General features: G+C 38.0%; 1 long non-coding RNA gene across 1 annotated transcript in view; it reads right to left on the reverse strand.

The window, feature by feature from the left end:
• Positions 1-23,491, reverse strand: part of LOC135315298 (uncharacterized) — a 150,574-nt gene that overhangs the window by 51,522 nt on the left and 75,561 nt on the right. The window contains exon 5 of the long non-coding RNA XR_010374731.1: positions 10,654-10,753. This is a non-coding gene — a long non-coding RNA (uncharacterized LOC135315298). The remainder of the gene's footprint in view (positions 1-10,653; positions 10,754-23,491) is intronic.

Below are 23,491 nucleotides of genomic sequence, written 5' to 3' on the forward strand. Positions count from 1 at the left end.
CTCCCTTTACTCCATCTTTATAAAATGTGCAGGAGAATGATAATTTAATTCACTGACATTAACACTGATGGTATGATTTTGCAAGGGGCTTCAACTAACTGATTAAAACTGGTTAAATTAACAGATGTCTCCACCTGCACATACCCTGCGGAGAATAGGACTCCATAACATGAAAAGAATAGTTAAAAAAAAAAAAAAAAGAAAAATACAAAGGTTGCACATAGCGTATTTTCACTTGCTTGGAATGAATTCTGTGTTACAGGAACATGTTTAGTGATGCTACTCCAACAAATAGACTAGTGCAATAGTGCAATATCATGTGCAATTGCTTCTTTCTAAAAAATAAGGTGTGTCCATGTAAGTGGAGGCCAGATAAATCACTATTAAAAATGTAAATGGCTGAACAAGAGCAGGGCTACACATAATAAAGTAAAACTATTTTAGTACAAATACCAGAGTGATATTACCACTAGATGGGATTTTTCTGTCTTCAAGACAGGCAACAGTATTTATAATCTGCATGTGAAATTGCCAGGATTGGGTGTGCACGGGGCATTAGCAGGTGTGAATGGCCAGCAAGGTAGCTGTCCATTTGCATGTGTGATGTTGATAAAGAGCCACACGAATTGAGCTCACATCTGCATATTCCTTACGCAGCAAGGGCAGTTGTGAGTACCAGACCTACAAGGTCCAACTGTAACACACCTAAAGTCATATTAAATTCTAAACCGGAAGTGTTGGTGCAAGCACAACGCTCACTAGGTTGCCAAAATGCATACTAGATTTTTTTTTTTATTGAAATGAGGCTACAGTTTACTGCCACCTTACATACTACTGATGGGCAAATGGGGTATAATGTATATCTGCACAGTTTGATAACAATTCAAGAAAGCTCAAATATGCATTCAGCCTAGACAAAGAACTCAATCCTGTTTGATAGGTAAATTACCTTTTTTGTTGTTGCTCTTTGAGAGAAAATACTATATTTTAGGACATTTCTCATATAGTGAAAATCAATTGCATGAAAACAATCATGTTTGGAATAGCATCATCCAGTTGTGTGGAAAAACATGAGCTGAACAGGAGCGTAGCCTCCTGACAAACAAGATTTCTGAGTGCTAGTTGAGATCAAGTAGCGAACAGTAACTAGTCTGAAACCTAGTAATGCTTCCGTGTGTTATGTAGTTAAAGGCTAACAGATACAAATGAAGTTAAAATGCTCGAAGTGTTTTGAGGGAATTTGACACAGAGCTTCCATGAACTTCACTCAATGTGGGGAGGTAGTAAGCACAAGACATTTGCTTGTAGCAGCAGACTACATAAAGGAACTCAATATAACTGGAATTATACTCACTCAGTTCTGAAAAAGTGAATAAAAATGCCATCTTGAATTCTCACTGCTTTTCAATCGCTTACTGTGTCCTAATTAACTTCACTCTTGAACTGTTGATCTTTTATTGCATTTTCTGATTTTTAGCTAACACAGCTCAGGGTCCTGCTCTGCTCTTCTTCTGAGAGTTAAATTTAAATAAGTTACTGGATGACATATATGCTGTAGTAGGTGTCATATTACTAGTAGCTTGATAAGCAGCCGTCTCTATTTTTATTATTTAGCGGGCCACTGAGATTATCTCAGGGAAGTAACTTCCTTTCCTCTCTGCTCACACAGTCTGTAGCATACTCCTATTGCTCTGTCACATGGGAATTTAACATTCTCGGTCTGACAGCACCTGTTTTCTTAGAAGTATTTACTGATCTTCAGTTCTGATCTCAGGATAGCAAGTGCCAGATTAAGAGCACTCTGATATGAGCGTAAATCCAATGATACTGCGTGATTACTGCTGAGTAACCTTACCATTATCTCAGTACCGCTGAAATCCAAACAGGAACTGTAATCTATTTTCTCTTTGAAATGGATCCAGATTTTCACTAAGAATATTACTCAAAACTACAGCAGGATTTAAGACAGGCCTTTTAGATAGGATTCTATATATCCTGAACCAGAGGCAAAATTTCAAGTAGGGAATCTGCAGACTGTTGTTATTTGAGAAGATCTAGCCCCGGCAATTCAGGCCGATGAGCCTCTTTCCCAGATTAACCCTGCAGAGACACACAGAGCAGCACTTGTGTCCCAGCTCTGGCCCTGTCTCTGGCACAGACTCACGCTCTGGTAAGGTAAACACAAGATGTGTTATGAAGGTTCAGACCCTTATGTCTGTTATTATGTGTTGATTTTTTTAAAAATCCATTAATAAATTGCCTTTAAGGAAAAAAAAAACATATTCCTCCTGAACAGTTATCAAACTGTAAATGAAGCTTAACAGTAAAATTCAGTTAAAAAAAGGACAAAAGTTGTACTTCATTTTCCTCAGGAGTCACAGTCCTTTTAAAGTCAGTACACTTCAGCTAGCTCTCTAAAGCCAGCAGTTATCTGTAAGAAAAGAGTAACTAAATTATAGGTGTTTCTTTATTCCACCATAAATTGACATGTTCTAACAAGACAGTTTGTTTGCTTTTATTGTTCAAAAGCCCCATAGCCTTTACTGTCTGCTCCTCCACTTGTCTTAAATGTTTGATTAAACACTGTGAGAATTGTCAGTATTGATAAACTCCTTTCCAGTACATTAAGCGCTCTAATCCTTTACATTCCTACTCTATCTCCATTGCCAAGTCAGTCAGCTTCCTTAGCGCTTGATTTTAGGCCAATATTTGCATTAGAAATGGTCTATAAATAAAAATTACAGCAATAGCAGGAAAAATTGTTTTTCTGCATCTGAGGAATTCTGACAGAAACAGTACGTGAAACGCTCTGCTTGTTCTTCTAGAATCACAGGAATTAAATAGCTAACTAGTGAGCTAATTAAAAGGGGTAATTAAACTCAGCACTTTTTTTCTAAATTTCTGAGTTTTCTAAATGCTTTAATTTAATGAGTGGCAGTGCTATTTATCTTTCCTTCACGAGCTTGAACTAAACAGGAGTTTTTTTGGTGTCTGTACCATATTTTGGATTAGACTGTGTGTTTATTGTGATAATTTAATAAACGAGGCTTCGAATCAGGAAGTTCAGAACTCGGTATGAACTCTGATGATTTTTGGCACTGTTAAGGTTGGCATTTTGTTTTTATTTTTTATTGCATTCCTTTCTTCATACAGCTCCAACATTGAAATTTATGTCTCAAATATAGAATATGTCAAAATCTATTTTTCAATGCAAAAGATATTTAATCTGGAATGCAATATTGCACAATTTGACTATGTTTCACTTTATTTCCTTTTTGCCTCTTTGAATTTTACTTGGGTGAATCGTGGGGGGCAGAAACACATTTTGGGGCAGCAGGGACATGCTGTAAATGATGTATATTTTTATCCGGATTACACAAACATAACGAAGTTTGGAACAATATAAATAATCAGCTAGATATCTGTGTTAGCTACACAATGTCGTGTAGCATATTTGTGAATGCTTCTTCAAATTCAGACTCATCTAATTTCATCCAAATCAGGAACTCTTATTACCATTTGTCTCTGGCCATACCTGTGAGCTATGTGAGACAGCATGGCTGTATCGTCCTTGCCGGCGCTTCACAAATTTCAACCAGCCAAGTGTTTGCCTGCGTATCTGTAGGAGGCTGGCAGAGAACTTCAGTATCTCCTCTTCTGTATTTTGTGAATGTAAAACTTCTGTAAACTCAAATAGGTAACTGGATGCAAAAAGTATTTGGTATTTCAATGCTAGTGCCATCTTAGGAAAGATATTCACAGAAGCTTAACATGTCTTTACCTTGTCACAACTGCTATGGAACCATGCCATTTCTAAATGAAATCACTGACTGCTTATATTTGTTCTCACCAAAGGCTGACCAAGTTCAGTATGTCATTTGCATGTTTCCCTATTTAAAAGATGATTTGGGAATGCCACATGCAACACAATGATTAACAGTGGTTAGCCAGGGCAAAAGTGTAAATACCAGGTCCTAACCCTGTTATCTTTCCACAGATATTGTTTCCAGGGACAGCAGCAGGTATTTTGCCTGAGTAAAGGCAGGAGGATCAGGCTCCTCAGTGCAATTTTATATGAAAATGAAGTGGATGAGGTATTTCTATCAGGCTCATTTAAAATAAAATAGGAGGGCTGCCTTTTGTCTGCACTGCTAATAAGAAAAATATGCTAGAATAGAAGGTAATTGTAATAAGGTATGTCCCCATTTTTCTCAATTTTGCCCAGTTTTCTTTGATATGATTATGGATGTCATATATAAATGGTATTTCTTCAGGGTGGATTTATTAATTTTGGAGATGTACATTCTTCTAGTACATATATAAGAATTGACCATTTATACATAGGGGAAGAGAAAGGGTAGAAAGACACACAGAAAACAGACGGTGTAGCAAAGAACATTGTGTCTGCAGCATTCTTCATAAATAACATGAATCACACAGAATTGCCAGAGATTATTTTAATGGCTCGACCCTTATGCTGTTATGGTAATTACAGGGAGGGTTTTAAGCCCCTCCAACAGGGAAATGATGCATTGAAATAGTAAAATTTTGTAATAAATTTCCATTGTTATTCAACATTCTTTGTCAGAACTTCGGGGATTAATAGTTCCAGTACTTTTTTCCTTCTGGAGAACCATAAACAGCGATTTAAAAAAACGCAGAAAACATGCTGCATATCTAAAATTGATGCAACTCTCATTGATTTCAGTGAAATGGTGCTGATTTACCCCAAATGAATTCCTGGCTCATCTTTTCTATATGTGGGAGAAAACTACTTCAGGATGAAAGGTTCCTGGATAGGCAGGGACATACTTCATGACAGTTAGGTCCATTTAAGTCCACTGTTTACCTGCTGGGTTAGGGAATCAGTTAAGGGTACATATGTCCAGAGTTTCTCAGTCTGTCTTTTCTTTCCTTGTGGAAATTCTGTCCAGGAAGGAAGGATTTGTGGAGTTAGCCTCTTTGTCTCTGGTTTCTGCACATCTGTCAGTTAGGATGGAGGAGCAGCAGGTATGTGAGTAAGCATGTCTTGTGCACACTGTATTTTGTGCCTGTGCACTGATTTCTGTCTGGAGAATCATGGAGACATCTTTGGCAACCCCAGTGATTCATAATGCCATTGTGAATTTTCTGGTTCAGAGTGAGATACTAAGCAACAGGTTTTCGGAATTATTTTGACCTTCTTATCTTCTGCAACAGGGATGAAGAAGTAGAAATAGTGACCACTGCCCCTGTTTTTGCTGTGAAGTGGCTGCTCCATCGGAATGGAGCTGTCCTCACTACATTCAACACCAAAGGCTGAACTCACTCAGACTTTTTTTCCATCAACTAGTAACTAAGTGCAATGCATCCTATTCATTTAAATGTAAAAACTCAGTGCTGCTTATCAAAGGGGGAGAGAATCTGGCTCCGGATAGCTGAGTATGCAGAAATAAATGGTCTGTTTGCAGAGCAAGTGGGCTAGCATGCAAGGTGCTGTCTGTGAATGATCTGACTGTAGATGTAGATTTTCCATAGGTGAGAGACAATAAGGCATCGACTACATGTAGAGTTGGTACCTTCTAGTTCTCGGTAAATTAATGCTCACTTGCTGCCTCTTGTAGACAAGCCCCAAGATAATTGTTCATACTAAAAAAGCTGTTCTTCCTTTAACAGGAATCTTCTATCTCTCTAAAGCAGGGTATTAAAGACAAATTAGATGGAAACCCTCAAAAGCTGCTAAACAGATGTAAACAAAAAACACCAGGGTATTTTATACACATGAAAATAATGATACAAGAGTTTTCCAAGTATGATAACATTACTCCTTCTATCATACTAAATTAATAACATCTCTCAAGCACCTGCCTGAACCAGAAATCTTTCCAAGAGACGAAGCATAACCTCTCTCATTAAATCAGCATTCAGAGGGCTAACTAGCAGATGCTGCTGACATGAACCCAAATGTAATCTCTTTAACCTTGTCCTGTGGGGAGCAGACAAGTCATGACCGAGTAATTCCAACTAAATTAGATTTTATGTGAAAGTGTATAATCTATATTAAATTTGATTAAAATGATTCACTGATTTGTGTTTGCTTTTAAAGGTCCTAATGTAGCCAAGGTGACCAGTTTTCAGTAATCTGTGTAATCAGATAAATTTATTTTTACATGCTTGGATAAAGATTTTTTTTATCCAGTAGATTTTTCTGTATTAATCATATTTCTCTTGAATATCCATGGATAGATTAGGTGTTTTCTGTTCAGATAGAGGCTCACTGTAATTCAGTTTTCATTGTGTTAATGAAGAAAACTGTGAAATCTAACTGTGGTGACTATAAAGATATGTGATGTAAAATATAAAAAACTAACTGCAAGAAGAGAATCATCAGGTCTTCAGCTGATCAGGACAATATCAAATGCAAAGGATTGTAAGACAGGTGATTCAGAAAGGTCGAGGGGAAAGACTTTTTTTCTGTTCTCCTATCCCCAAAACCCTGTTCAGTGGGAGGCTTTGCTCAGTGTAGACTCACCAAAGCAATAGGAGTGCAATTCTGCAGCTGCCTGTTTGTGTAGTGATAAATTTCCTGGGCATAACCCCTTCACATCCTCTTCCCCTACTGGGAGTTTATGCAAGTGGGATGAATCTTGGTCACTGACTTTATTACATTTTTAAATCTTAATTGAATACCGCTAGCATCAGTTAGTGACTGTGTTCTCAACACTAATCACAGTCTGCAATCAGCAAACAACATATAGGTACTATTTAAGAATTATTAAATTAACATGACAGTTTTATTTAATGTATAAAGTCAGGAGTTGCTGTGTGCTGAATGTAACAATTTCAGTGGGGAGATTATGGGCTCTCTACAAGAATTTCTTATTTTTTTAATAAGAAGCTACCTTTATCACTGTTTCTCTCAGGTATCTGGTGGGTTTTTTTGGTGTGTTTTTTTTTTTTCCTTGGACATCATATATTTCTGTAGTTTGAAGGCCATGCTACAAATCCACAGTTCTATAGTGAACAAGACTTACTACAAGGGTACAGGTCATCTTTAGAGACATCAATAGATTTGAAACAGTGCTTGTATAAAATGGCTTGAAGCTGCAAAAGGAAATTAAGATGTATTATCGGTGATGTTAACCAGGTGATACTGCTGTATAACCCTCATGTTAAATTTTGGGTTATGCATATATTAAACTGCTAACTACTCCAGGTAGCTACAGCACAATATTGGAATAAATCAAAGGGAATGAGGTGTTCAGTGTTCACTTGGCATTTTATTCCTTTAGGCTGCTCAGACTGTTTTCCCACTCTTAATTACCACTAGTACAGCTGTTAGCTCATTCTTCCTTATCACCTCAACAGACCCTTTGTAGACCAGATAGCTCACTAAGCCTGTTCCTCACCTATGGAGCAAAACACTTCAGTTCATATTCAATTTTAAGTGTGGGAATATCTTCACAGATTTACATGGGATTCTTCACAGGCTTAAAATTCAGCATGAATTTCTGTCCTTTTCTGGAGTGCAGCAGAGGAAAACTCCCCTCTTCCTCAAAGACTATGTCTGAAATCTACTCTGTAGTACTCATCAACTTGTTTAACCTATTCTCTCTCGAGACATCATCTCTGGTGTTAAAACTCTTCTGAATAGAATAAAAGCATGAGTCAGTGATCTGTTCCTCTGTTCCCTTCTCTACATTCTCCACTGGAAACAAAGCAAAGCTATTCCACCTCAGCATCTGCACTGGTTCTGAGCCAAGAGTTTTCTTTGTCCTTCTAGTCTTTATTGAGTGGGAGAACAGAAAACAACATAAATTGTTTCCCTTCTTTAGAGGATCACTCCTCAGTTTCTTCTTAATATAATGAAAAAAAGTGTCCTATCCTTCACCGATACCTTTTAAGCTTTGTGTTATTTTTCTAACTATAATTTTACTTACAACTTTTGTTGAACATTTGAAAAAACAAAAGTTCTAATTTTTGGATTTATTTCTACTAGACACAGAGTTGGTGGGAACTATCCATATTCAAAGATCTGACATTCAAAATAACCAAGACATGACTAGAAGAAAATGGAAACTATTCCATTTATAGACTTCTATACCATCTATCTATATTTTTGTTGTGCATGGAGCATTCATATTGGCTTATTAAATAACGAGGTTGCATTCTGTTTGTTTAATTTATAATGCCTTCTTTTTTTCACGCCTTGAGACAGCTGTCCTCCTCTTCAATTAAAATAACAGGATTGTAAATGTCAGTGCTATGACTTAGCAAAACTTACCTATGTGTTAAGTTTTAAATACATTAGTAAGCCCTAACTCAATGAGTGGAACTCAATTAAGCATGAGTGAAGTCGCTGGAGCAGCTCTGGTTTTGAAGGTGAGATAGAAAAGCTCTTTGGGGAATGAGGAAACAAGATCAGATGAGTGTTGTTCCAAGAAAGCTTATAATATCCTTTCAGTCATCTTCTCTTTCTCTACATTTTGCGTATGACAATCGCTCTTTCACTGGATCTTGATTAACTATCCCAAAACAACAGTACGGAAGAACCTGTGGCTCCTAAAAAGCAAGCAAGGGACAGCCTAGTAATCCCATTTATATTCATCCACATTAAAACTACAGTTATATGTATGGGAAGTTTGTAAGCAGAGAAGTTAACTCCTTTGCAGATTTGTGTTATATTTTTAAAAATTACTAGTCATTGTTACTATAAAGAATAGCTCTTTATTTTTCATATCTAAAAGATTGAACCCTTCACCATGATTAATGAAGTCTGGTTGTTATCTACTTTTGCAATAAAAAATGATATACAAAAGAAACAGTCTGAAAAAACACAAAGGTAAAATGCTAGCATGAACATTTGTAACGACACTGTTAATTAAAAGACTTAACTTATTAGTCTTTAAGTAGCAAAAAAAAGAGAAACAAACAAGTATAATTTGCTAGATTAATTTTATGTTCTGTTCTATTCAATCAAACTATACCTATAGTGAAAATGACAAATCTGAGTTGTCAGACTATGGATGATAAGAAAGATAAAGGTCATATATTTTAATGTCATAGAAGGTCTTATTAAAGGAACCCTAATTACATTAGGTATCCATGAAACATTAATTAAATACTGTCTGAAATAATTAGGTCCAAGTTACTGATGATTTAATTAAACTCAGTTTTTTATTTTATAAGAAAACTACAGGTCTGGTATCAGTCTGTTGGCAGGATAATTGATAACGTGTCAGAAGAGCAAAATAGTAACCTTGACCAGCTACGTCGGAAGGACACTACGGTGAGTGGGTTGTCCTACTTGCCACACCTCGTGGGAATGAAAACACACGGTGTGCTTGATTTATTTCAAAGCATGCAGAATTCAGAAGAAAGAGAAAGGTTTTGGCTCATATTCTCAACTTGGTAAACTGTCATAGCATATCAGATGGCAGTTCCTGACCTCTTGGTCCTGCTGAGATTCCTTGCAAATTTTGGTGAGGAATCTTTGCCTTATCAAGTAGGAGGACTTCTAGAACATAAGGCAGAAACACACCTAAAAGTCTGGTTTTACATATCTACCACATGCCCCCCAAAGCTGCAAACCCTTCTCCTATTCCCCTCTACAAGGAAAACGTGATTGTGTAAACAAGCTAACGACTCCTTTGCATACGAGGCCAGGCCAACTCCATGGTTATATATAGATAAAGAAAGCAAGACTGGGGGCAGATCAGCTGGCAAAGTGCTAACCTTTTAGAATGAGTGAAATATTGCATGAGTGAAATACCATCCCCTACTTAAACAAAACTGCCACAGAATATATGTGAGATTACCTGGAAAAAGAACCCAAAGAGTACTGGAAAGGCAAGAAATATGTATGGCAAGTTTGTATGTGGAGTGAAGCAGTGAAGCCATTTTGAGGAACAAGAGCCTTGTGCTGTCTATACCATGACTGGGAACACAGACTACATGGCATTACAGACACGCACTCTATGACTTGACTCTGAACACCCACATCCACTGGCAAGAGAGATCTAAACTCTTTTTTGCAAGCTGACCGGCTGATCTCAGACAAGTAAACCTCACACTTCAGTTTCTCCCCTTGTAAAATGAAAAGGAACGTCTTTATTTGCCTCAGAATTGTAAGGAGTACTTTCTAATGCCTGTAAGTGATACTGCTATAGAAAATTAACTTATCACTCTAAAACTAAAAAGATTGTTAAAAATTAAAAAACAGACCAGAAACCTCTCATAGTTTATATTGTACAGAGTAAAGCAGATTCAACTAAGGAACACCTATCTTATCCTCTTGATAAAGTGCTACGAGTTCTAGTGTCCACTGAAATCAACAGATCATTGAAGAGCCTAATATTTCACTATGTAAAAGTAATAAATTCTTAGAAAGCTAAAATTTCATCACAGCTATCACTGGCAGGATCGGGGCTTTTTTGACCACAGTCATCATTGTGACACCTAATGAACACCCATACTTTACAAGAGAGACATGAATAATTCCAAAGTGCTAAGGAAATGCTACAATATTGACTCAGTAACTAGTCAACCTCTTCATTTTTTGTTTAAGTTTTCCAATAAACTTAACAATTGACTCATCAGTTGGACACTTCTGGAAAGATGGTGTGTTTTATATATCATGTATGAAAAACATGACCGCTCTACTGGGCACTGTACCTTTTTGTTTGCTGCTGCTTCCACATCTTCCTCAAGATGTTAATGAAACTTTTCTCTTAGGCTTTCTCAGTCTTGAACCTGCTTTCATTAAAGATGAGGACTGAAACAACATAAAAAAAGTCTGTTTTTAAAATCAAAAGGAATTGTTGTTTTCTTTGTTTTTAAAGAAAGCTTTGTTCTAGTCATTCAAAAGACAAAAACAGAAGTTAAAGTTTCATTCTTTTCTTCTGCAAACTCTGCATGACATTGATTCCTAATTTATGATGTAAAATAGTCCTATATTTTACCCTGCCTGATTGCTTGTGCCACCTATGTAATGGTGTCTGTACAAAAGTCCTTAATGCTTTCTGGGAGAAGTAAAATTTTATTATGAAGTTTTTCATTAAATCCTCTTTGACAGGCACTGTTATAGTAATCAGTATAACAATGGTATGAATTAGCATCTGTATAATGTTTCAAAACTATTAAAGCTATAAACATACTAGGTAGCAATGAGCAATGTAGAAAGCAGACCTTCAATATTAATATACTGTTTCAAAAAATCCTGTTGTCACTGTTTAGTATCAGAGTACAGTTATTAAAATGAGAGTTTTTATTCCTAAAGTCTTAATTTCCACTGAAATAAATTGCCTTTTAACATGTTTTTGATACACTTTTAAAAACACAGAAATCTTTCATGTATTTGATAAGAATATAATTGTCTAAACACCTCCAAATAAGGAGTACATTACATACTTGCCAAAGAGGTTGCAATCTGTTAAACAGTGTATTGTATGCTGCTTTTTTGCTTTTGCAGATATACGCACACATATCCTGTAAGGTATTTAATGGTCATTGTTTGTCTGCAGACAGTATACAGACAAAGCAGACACAGGCACAGAAAAGCGTCCAGGATCTGGGACAAAGAGGCAAGCAGATGAATTAATGGGAAACTGATAAGACAGTGTCAAACAGGACGCTGTTCAATTCCTAGATATTCTACCCAGAAAGATAGTCCACATCTAAGTTTTATGTTGTCTGGTATATAAGGCCAGTCTTACTCCAGCACACATCCTCTGGAGTCTGATACGTAAGATTTTTTTCTCATACTGAGTAATATCAAACAGCTCCATGACCGCTGCTTCTCAGATCACCAGTCCAAATCAGTACTGTTTGAGTCCTTACTGATATTTGTTGCCCTTGTGAATTTGTCTTTACCTTTTTTTTACTGTAAAAAACATAAAAGATTTAAGTACAGAATATTAAATGTGATACATGGTGAAAGCACTAATGAATTTTTTATAGAAGATGATGGGCCAGGTCCTGCTCCCCTAATCTAGGCAAAAAACAGGCTGCAATGGAAATTCTGCCTCAGTTTCTCCAACAGGAGCAAGTGCTATACAGTACTATCCCTTTATGTCATTGTAGGAATCAAATTATTTAGGAAAATGATCTCTCAAATTAATCCTTTTCCAAGTGACATTAACTGTCAACAAATGAGATGGAGAATGAAAGGATAACAGCTGCTTGTGTTATACCTGTTTTGCCACCTGTTAACTGAAATGAATGAAAAAACTGAATACTGTTGGGGAATCCTTGGATTTCCTGAAAACAGTGTCTAGAAAATCAGCTTCCATTCAAAGACAGATTGGTGACTGAGTTTATAGAAGTTAAATTTCAAATATCCCATACGCAAAATAAAATTATATCAGACTGTGAAGGCTAACAACCAGTTGAAAAAAAAAATGTTTTAAATGGTTTTAGCACAACAAACTAGACAGAAACAAGCTTGCATATTGACAATAACATTGACAACATCTGTCCCTTGAAAATCCATAAGCTGTGTATATATTTGCAACATTTCTCCCCAGATATTTCTAAATCCTGCTTTTAGACTTTAAAAGCAATGCAGATCCAGTACGAATTTCTTTATGTGAGCAAAGATGCTCTGCTAGAGATGTCTCAGAGCACACAGCTACCCACAAAATTGTAAGAGTCTGCAAAACAACCTAGCAGAAGCAGATCTACAATTAACAAACAAATTTGACAAGGCAGTTGCTGGATCTTTACTTATTTTTACATTACAAGCACTTACCTGATGTCTCGTGCAATATGCTATAAAGATATTTCCTAAAAGATTTTGGCAAATGAATTATGTAGCTGAAATGTAATAACGAAGGTAGAAATTTGTCCTGTTATCAGTCATACACATTCAAGCAGAAACCCAGTGCAGCGCAGTAGATAGAACTATAAGCTCTGGGATCTTCTCATTCAACCAAGATTGCTTCATACAAAAGTTGACAATACACTACTGAAAGCCATTGTTGATATTCAACATTTTTTAAATAGCTGAACAGAATAGACAATAAGGCATGAAGGAAAACTTGGATAGGAGGCTGGCCTGGAGTCTGGGTTCAGAAAGGAAAAACCATTAAAAAAGGACAATAAATATGTGATTCTCATTTTTAATTGTCCTGTATGTGTCAATTAAGTGATCTTTACCATGCTGAAATTCCACCAGGTCTAAAGAAAGAATAAAAAAATGAACCACCATTTTTTTCATCTATTAAAGTCTAGGTGCAGTTTTAAATGTTGCCACTGAAAGACATATGCTTCCATGGTTCGCATGCACCATCCACTAATGTAAATTAAGGAATTTGCAAAATCACTGAAAGATCCTCCCATTAATTGTTAGACCCATCTGCTTAGCTGAGGAGATCATACATCTCAGTCATTATATCAGAAAAAGGGTTCATGTGAAATACTTTCTAAAATTATGAAAAATCAAGTATTTATATTTCCTGTTATTATCTCCTACCCCTCTGTTTTCTCAATTAGAAGAGATCAGACCGCTATGTCCACTACAGTCCCTGAAGAACTTCACACAATTTTAGAGATCTTACACATCTCAGATAATGGTTTATTTTAACAACTGCTTGTATTGTGTTGGTATTGTCTAAGGCCTCAGTGCCAATAGGGTAAAATTCTACTTTGTATAACTGAAAAACTGAATCAGTACGAGCAGATCTTTTTTCTACTGACACACCTGAAGCACCTTCTGTAGATCATATTAAAAAGACAGTGGCTAGCATCCAGTAAAGGATGAGTTTAAACAACTTTATTTATTGATAATCTAGATATTCCGGCAAAACATTCTACTTCACTCTGTGACTCAGAATTATGGCTGTCTCCAGCCCGGCTTTGGATTTCATTGTGTTCTGCTTCACCCATGCCATATTCAGTACTACTTTCTGCAATTTTATTTTTTTTTTAAATGGAGAATATTGTCAGATGATTTCAAGCCTGACCAAGCAGTTTAGGATGAACATTGGTAGAGTCATTTAGCAGGTTTTTTTGTGAACCCTTTTGTATTACCCACTAATTCTGATCATGAATCCAGAATGTGAACGTTAACTGCATTTTATAGTTCATCTTTCCCTTTTGTTTTCAGCTAGTCCACTTAGGTGAGCTACTAGAATTTAGACATTGCTTACATTATTTAGACTGCCTTGAAGGAAAGATATTACTTGGTTTGCCTATGCTATATCTGAGCTGCTTGTTGTAGGAAGTCTGAAAGTCCAGCTGGTCCAACACTTGGCACCAAGCATGTAAATTGTCCTCTTCGTCAGTCTGAATTCAGCTTGAAATCAGGCTTCCTACAAATACTGTCTGCCCCTGCAGCAAACCCATATTTGCCAGTGAGTATGACTAACGCAAGAACTGACCAACAGATGACTCTGAGCAGAGTGCCAGGGAAGGGACTCTGAGCAGGGAAGAGTGGGCTTGAGTACATCCTTCTAAAGGACTGTTACCTGGGTCCATCTTAAAATGTTTTCCCTAAAAACAAGTATCGAAAGGATTGAAAGGACAAATACTTTGCACTCCTGCAAAGCACAATGGGTACATCCCTTTCAATTTATGAGTCCTGTTCACAGGTCCTTCTAGGCAAGTCCTAGAAGACATTCCCCATTTTAGTTGTATTTGGCAAATGATCTATCCTGACTTTCTCTAGAAGCCACCATCAGACAGCAGAGTGGAGATGTATTGAATTTAAGCGGTTTTGGTTCAAAGTCCATTATGTGGCATCATTATTAACCAGGTTTCCTCTGACCTTGCAAACAGAAGCTGTGAACAGACATGGTCAAATCACTTAACCACAGAAAGCCAAGAGACTGGGAATGAAAACTACTGGGCCTTAACATCATTGCAGCTAGGAGTGTCTCAGCAGCTTATCTGCTAGATCCTTGGATGTTTGAATTTACAAACCAAGAACACAAAACAGATATAACTGCATTGGTCTTCATAAAGCTAACTCATTCTGGACAATCAAATCCTGCAATTAGCCCAGCCCACCATGAAATATATTTCTAAGTTAAAAAGAAACAAGTTTGATACCTTCTTTCACATCAGAAAGAAATCAAACAAGCACAGAGCATTTTGCTTTACAACTGGCCTTCAAGTCTAAGTCATACAAAGATACACATAGTTATTTCATTGACATTAGTTCCATTGATTTCAATTATCTAACTGATGTCAGTGGAAATGTTCATGTGCTTGCAATAGGTCTACAGGATTGGGTCTAAAACACCTAGAGATATGACATCTGTATTGAACACTATTGCCTTTTCCCTTGTTCCTATGAGTTTGCCAAAACAACTTTCAGCACAAAACCTAAAAATCAAATATAATATAATGTGCAATATCTCTTTAGATACCTTTCTTCCTTCTTGACACTTAAAATGATTTCTTTTCACTGTGATTTGTATTCTAAACAATTACATAAACTTTTAAGTTTCGCCAGGGCAGGAAATCTTCTAAATAGCTGTGGCAAGATCTTTTTATGCAGTAGTGCTCATATGAATAAATGCACCATAGGTTATACTCCAAAGGTATGTGAGAAGAAATAGAACATGAACCTGGGGCTCTTTAAACATCTTGTCCAAAACTATGAATCGCAGAGCACCTTAGCTTTCAAACAGGCAGAAGATTTGAATAAGGAAAGGAGTCCACCACTAGTTTTCCAGGTCAGGCTCCTCCTGTGTTATTACACAGATGCTATAGATACACTGTCTGTTTGAAATTTGTCTGTTCTTAAAAGGATAAGAAATTCTATTCTCAAACTCCCAGTGTTTCACCCAGTGGAATTCTAAAATTGTCGGTAATAATTCTGTAAATTATGTCTACATGAAAATTGCAGTTTTACCCTTCTGAAGGAAAGGATTATTTTACCACATAGTTCAGCGTTCATCCCTGAAAATCACTTACAAGGTTGCTCTTGGCAAATTCACAAACTGCAGTTGTCAGGACTATCATAAAGTTGTATGCAATGCCAATTTAACGATAACGTTACACTGGTTTTCTCTCTAGTCTTGCATGGAGCCTGTGAATTTGTGGGAAAGAGATATTCAATACCAATGTATTCATGAACAATGAACAAAATGACAGATCTGTGTTCTGGGGACATAACATACACCTTGTCCACATTTCATTTGGATCCTTTCAAATGACTGCCAATCCTGCTTCCAGATAAGTATAGAACATTACATGTATTCAGTAACTGTTTAAATTATTTTAAAGTTTTAGGTTACTACTTTAATTGCAAAGTCTTGATTTTCCTCTCTTCCTAAAGCCACGATATGAATTCTTCTCTCATTGTTATAATTTTCTGTGATATAAGCCTGCTATAATTCAGCACTCGACTGCGTTGAATCCCATTATGAAGTCTCATCTTATATCACAGAGAGTATATCTGAATATAAAACATAAAATGCTTAGCTTGTAAGGATATGGAGCTTGTCATCTCCTTAATTTGATCACTAAAGTGAAATTTTGGATAAAAAAGTTGGACTATAATGGCAAGATAATGCTAAATATCCAGATTTTTAAAATGAGTGACATACTATGCATTTCAGAGATAGAGATATGTGTGACCTTCACAGAAGTTAATTAAAATATGGAGAAAAAAAATCAACCTGCGTTTTCCTAGGAAGCTTGTATTTCAAATGTCCCTTACCCTAACTAATAGATGCGATAGTCCAATATGTCTGCTATTCCCCATACAAGGTCCCCTTTAATAATTTCCCTCCAGAGATTATCATAGTAAGGATGCCCTGTTGCTCAGATTTGTACATGTTTAAAGGTAATTCACTTTTACTGGTCCAGATGTGGCATTGGTTTAGACTTTGAACATTTTGTCTGTTTTCAAGTAATCCTGGGTAGATCTTAAATGAGACATTTGTGTTGACCTTGCAATACTATCTGATGATTTGGTTCCTTAATCCCACTACAGTAAATTTGCAGTAGTAAGTATAGAGACTCTTTGGTTTACTGAATTCTTTTTCAGGAGTAAGAACAAAGTGTTAGAAATAATGTAACACACAAATCAGAATGTGTTGTTTCCTTGATGGAATAACAGTAACTATAAGAAATCACAGACTGAAAGTCTTAAAGTAATACCAAAGAAACTCAGGAACAAGTTAATAAATCAATGTTTGCTTGCAATGCCTTTTCAAACTTGAAGCCAATTCTCGCACATTCATTGCTTACTAACTGTTCAGCAGCTAAAATAGGTTACTTGAAAAGGCACAGACCTATATGAAATGAAACTATCAGAGCTGGATAGGGAAATAACTTTCTCATTCTACAAAGTGTTTCAGTATTTCTCCAGATTTTACATTCTAGATTGGGGTGGAAAAAACACTGAATTCCTCCTCAACCCCCCAATCCCAGAACTTTGAAGCCTACTGCAGAAGCAACTCTCTGATATTAAGGCACCTACCTATGACACAGAAGACTAGGTCAAGCCTTTGTTCTTCTAGCCTGTTCCACCAGAGCTAATTGCCATAAGCACCATGCTACTAAGCAGTTAAGAGACATCATACTTTCATCTTTCTATTGGAGCTGTTTGACTTTGCAAACTAATTAAATATTCTTTCTGTAGGAACTAGAACGTAGATCTGCTGCAACTCAAGAGAATGACTTAAGCATGGCATGAATGACTCTTTATACTTTCACAAATCTAGTCCTCAGCTTGTTTCCTTCCATATTGTCTGTCCACAGTTGGCTGCTTTATCTGGATTATAAAGTGTGCAACACTTTAAACAGGGTAAACTAGGGGGAATCTATGATGCAGTAAACAGCAGCTTCATGGTCAGGCTGTAATTGTCAGGGTGGTGAAAGGTCTTAAGTCTGAATAGTCCAACAGTCTGTGACTATCTGCTGTTCCATCATATGTCATCTTAAACCTGAGAAGCCTTTTCCAGTGAAAGTCTTACAGAAGTGTTATGATCCTGTGAAAAGCTTTAGTTTCAATGAACTGACATTTTCTGATGAAAAACCATATTGTCTAAACATTCCTTGATAGCGCTGATGGGGTGTGTGTGTATATATACATAAAAGTTAAAAGATTTTCCATTGTTAGAAATCATATTTATAAAAATGATTACAAATCCATTTCAACTGAGGAAAGGTAGAAAATGCTAACAATGAGTGGCTAAATACTTGCTGCTCACATAAAAACACACCTTTTTTTCTAGCACAATTGTGGCGCACAAGACATGGAGGTGGGCTTGAGGGAAAAGATGCTATAAACAGTGGGCGCTTTTTTTTTGCAGTAAATTTTCATAAAAAATATCTACAAAAAGGCCGAGTTACCAGTGTTGGATATTACAATGTATTTGATTAATTTTTTCTTTTTTAATATAAAATTGTCAGATAATCTTGCCCTGTAAAAATACTACATTTTAAAATTCACCGTGGAGCTGTCAGGCACCCACAGCGTCTTAGAGCTAGGGCTGGTACCGAGCTTGTGCTCCTTGTCAAAATTTAATGAGACGACCAGTTCTAAAATAATTGAATTTTCATATCAGAGTGAACCAGGATTACTCAGACAATAAAAATGCTGAGTCCTGTACTGTTACTGGCAAATACCTTTTGCTTTGCTCATGAAATCAGTATGTAAATGTTCCGGGTTTGTATTTGAGGCATCTTATGCATTTAGAGTTGTAGTACTAGCAATAATTTCAAATGGTGCCGTTGATAAGTAGACGGGTGGTTTTTTTTTTTTATAATGTTCAAACTGTAATTTGTTTGGTGAATCAGGATAAGCATTTGGTTTATATTTTATATAAATGTTAATGCAGCTGCAGTTTAATTATGTTTCTTAACTTTTAGCATTTCAAAAGTAGAATTTGAAGACCACTCCATCAGATTGTCTTGCTTTCATGGCACACTTATTTGAGTACTGCCCCACTGACATATGGCTTTAAAAAAGTAGGACTGTCCAGAAAGTTAGTGCCTGCTACAGTGACAAACACGGGTGGAGTGGTGAGGAATGAAGAGTAGTAGAACGTTGTTGTGTGCATTCCTCAGCTTGCAGGTTAAAAGTCAGAGAGAAAAGGTCCCCATGAGAAGTACAAAAGGATGAAAAAAAAAAACCCTCAACCCAAAAAAGCCCCAAATTTGGGACTACCCACATAAATGCTTTAGGCAAATATAAAACATACTCCAGCACCACAGTGACTGGTACTACAGAAATGGCTAATGGAAATAACAGAATGGATTTGCAATACATTGTTTGGCTGAACATTACTCACAACTATTTATTTTCTTGTTTTCCAGAGGTTATTATGAGATATAAATCTTCAGGAACAGGGATAACCTAACTTTACAAACAGGCCAAATGTCTGTGACTTTCTTAGCAACACGAGTTTTACATGACTGCACAAAGTTGTGCTAAATCTTAAATGTGTGGCAAACACATATTTCACTAACTATATTTCACAAGGAAGAGCTACTGAACAACTCGCAGCACATAAAAGACCTGTGATCCATTATCACATTATGCTTTCTAGCACATATCTTCTTACCAAACACACCAACCTGTCATCATCATTAACACTTAAGGCAGAGATAATCAGCCACACACATAATTTTGTTTCCCTGACCAGCTCACTTAATTTAATAGCTATTCTTGTGTAGCTGCCCAGATATGCTACAGAAAATCTCTAATAAAAGAGAGAGGAATTTGGAAAATGCAATTCCAAACCCAAAAGGGTTTGTGAGATTAATTCCAATCTCTAATAAAAGATGAAGTGAAAAAAATCTTTGCTGTGACTGCTGTCCGACACCCTTCTCTCAGTCAGGGAGGAGACCGCATTGCTTGATGGGAGATGTAGTTTAATCCTGAACACTGAATTAAAACAATGAAGAAAGGCAGGAAAGTTGCAATCTGAAAGGAGAATAATCTATCTCCTGTGCTTTGCTTAAATACGGCAGAATGCTGGGGTGGAGATCTTGTAAGACCTGTAGGGACAGGTGAACACCTGAAATTTTTGTTATTGCTGTAATATTGGTTAGGAAAGTGATTATTAATAATGACATTAAAATCTGGAATTGTGCGTTCAAGTGTATTTGTTTTCTAGTCTGCAATCTTAACCGGATCATAGCCATGTGGTTGGTAGCTCCCTTTTTTAAAAAAAGACCTTCACCAATACTTCTGCAGATGAAGGCTACTTGATAATATTATTGAAGTCTTCTTTTCTATTAGCTGTGCATGAAGCCTCAAAGTTGCAGATAGTCCTGAAAACGGATTATGGCTTATTTTAATAATGAGTTGTTTGTATAGGGGTGCTCAATCTGCCTGCCAACTGACTGAGTAAAAGTTTGCCTTTTGCATGATGACCTTGAATATTTAATCAGAGAGAAGACTGCATGGATTTGGGGGAGGTATAGTTCTACCAAATCATAGTATGTAGAAAAGAAAAGAACTATGAGCCCAGAAAACTACATCTTGATCAGGCAATGCCCAACAGTCGTATAAAGTACGTGATAAAGTTATCGGTCGCCTGGTTTAAGCATGCAGAAGGTACCACTGGAAACATTCCCACAGATATTTCTTTCTTGTCCCAGTAGCTCCTGGAAGAGGTGACATAGCTGAGACTTTTGACTCAGTCATTTCCACATTTATTTTTTTGTTGTTCCTTGCTCTGCTTACTTAATATTGCTTTACTTAGATATAGTCTTGCTGCTCTACTGAAGGGGTTTATACGACTGGGTTCTTTTTTTGATGTGCAGAATAATAAACAGTGATTTCTCTACTTCACCTGGTGAGTTAGTTAATATCATGAATGGTAGACCAGAACTGGAAAAGAAGACTAAGAACTAGAAAAAAAAGCTCAGAAAAAGAAAGTTAGAAAACCTGAGAAACTGAATAAAGCAGTTATTCTTGTTTTATAACTTGCGGACAGTAAACCAAGAAGGAAAAACTACACTCAGCAAGTGTATAGAGGCCGTGAGCAGTCAGGCTACTGAACTTCAAGCTCTATAAATTACTCCCCTAAGGTAATAGCAGACACAGTAAAGCACTCCCATGTCCTAAAAGGAATGCCTACCTGAGATTACACATGCCAGGGAAAGGGGACAATATCTATGTAACTTATCTCTCTCAGATGAGGCTTCTCTACATCTAGAGGTCCTTCTTGTCCTGAGGGGCCCAAAACTGAACACAGAATTCAAGGTGCAGCCTCACCAGCGCCGAGTACAGGGGCATGATCCCTGCCCTGCTCCTGCTGGCCACACTATTCCTGACACAAGCCAGGATGCTGTTGGCCTCCTTGGCCACCTGGGCATGCTGCTGGCTCATGCTCAGCTGGCTGTCAGCCAACACCCCCAGGTCCTTTTCCACCCAGCAGCTTTCCAGCCACTCTTCCCCAAGCCTGTAGCGTTGCATGGGGTTGTTGTGACCCAAGTGCAGGACCTGGCACTTGGCCTCGTAGAAGCTCATAAAAGTAGCCTCGGCCCATTAATCCAGCCTGTCCAGATCCCTCTGCAGAGCCTTCCTGCCCTCGAGCAAATCAACACTCCCATCCAGCTTGGTGTCATCTGCAGACTTACTGAGGGTGCACTTGATCCCCTCATCCAGATCATTGATAAAGACATTAAATAGAACCTGCCCCAACACTGAGCCCTGGGTAACCCCGCTTGTGACCAGCGGCCAGCTGGATTTGACTCCATTCACCACAACTCTCTGGGATCCACCATCCAGCCAGTTTTTTACCCAGTGGAGTACACCTGTCCAAGCCATCAGCTGCCGGTTCTCTAGGAGAATGGTGTGGGAGACAGTGTCAAAACCTTTACTAAAGTCTAGGTACACAACATCCACAGCCTTTCCCTCATCCACTAAGCTGGTCACCTTGTCATAGAAGGTCATTGGGTTAGTAAAGCAGGACTTGCCTTTCCCAAACCCGTGCTGACTGCATCTGATCCCCTGGTTGTGCTGTACATGCTACATGATGGCACTGACAGTGATCTGCTCCATAACCTCCCCTGACACTGACGGCAGATCGACAGTTGTAACAGTGACTTAGGAAGACAAACACCATCATTCCCAATGTCCCCACCTTGCTTCTTCTTCCCCCAGCTCTATATGCTGAGCATGGCGCCATATGGTATGGAATATCCCGTTGGTCAGTTGGGGTCAGCTGTCCAGGCTGTGTCCCCTCCCAGCTCCTTGTGCACCCGGCAGAGCACGGGGAGCTGAAGAAGTCCTTGACCAGTGTAAGTGCTACTTAGCAACAACTACAACATCTCCACATTATCACCGCTGTTTCCAGCAAAACTCCAAAACACAGCGCCGTACTAGCTACTACGAAGAAATTTAACTCTATCCCAGCTGAAACCGGGACAATCCTCCTTCCAGCCCTTCTTGTAGGTGGGCATCACATTTGCTAACCTCCAGTCAACTGGGACCTCCCGTTAGCCAGGACTGCTGATAAATGGTGGAAAGTGGCTTGGTGAGCACTTCCAGCATCTCCCTCAGCACCCTTGGGTGGATCCCATCTGGCTCCATAGACTTGTGTGTGTCTAAGTGGTGTAGCAGGTCACTAACCATTTCCCCTTGGATTATGGGGGCTTCATTCTGCTCCCTTTCCACAGCCTTCCAGCTCAGAGGGCTTGGTACCCTGAGAAACACTGGTCTTACTATTAAAGACTGAGGCAAAGAAGGCATTAAGTACCTCAGCCTTTTCCTCCTCCTTTGTCACTATGTTTTGCCCTGCATCCAATAAAAGATGGAGATTCTCCTTACCCCGCCTTTTGTTGCTAATGTATTTATAGAAACTTTTTTATTGTCTTTTATGGCAGTAGCCAGATTAAGTTCTAGCTGGGCTTTGGTCTTTCTCATTTTCTCCCTGCATAAACTCATGACATCCTTGTAGTCCTCCTGAGTTGCCTGTCCCTTTGGAAGAAGGCTTCCAAAGGTCATAAACTCTCATTTTTTTCCTGACTTTCAGCCAAAGCGCTCTGTTCAGCCAGGATGGTCTTCCCTGCTGGCTCGTCTTCTGGCACATGAGGACAGCCTGCTCTTGTGCCTTTAAGATTTCCTTCTTGAAGAATGCCCAGCCTTCCTGGACTGCTTTGCCCTTCAGGACTGCCTCCCAAGGGACTCTGTCAACCAGACCCCCTAAACAGGCCAAAGTCTGCCCTCTGGAAGTTCAAGGTAGCAGCTCTACTAACCCCTTCTTACTTCTCCAGGAATTGAAACCTATCATTTTGTGGTTGCTATACCCAAGACTGTCTCTAACCATCACATCACCCAAAAGTCATTCTCTGTTTACAGACAACAGGAGGTCCAGTGGGGCACCTTCCCTAGTTGGCTCACTCACCAGCTGTGTCAGGAAGTTATCTTCCACACACTCCAGGAACCTCCTAGACTGTTTCCTCTCTGCTGTGTTGTATTGCCAGCAGATGTCCGGTAAGTTCAAGTCCCCCAACAGAACAAGGATAACTGATCATGATACTTCTGCCAGCTGCTTGTAGAATGCTTCATCTACATCTTCATCCTGGTTGGGTGGTCTATAAC

This window comes from Phalacrocorax carbo, chromosome 11 (genome assembly GCF_963921805.1).
Source record: "Phalacrocorax carbo chromosome 11, bPhaCar2.1, whole genome shotgun sequence".
Classification (NCBI taxonomy): Eukaryota; Metazoa; Chordata; class Aves; order Suliformes; family Phalacrocoracidae; genus Phalacrocorax; species Phalacrocorax carbo.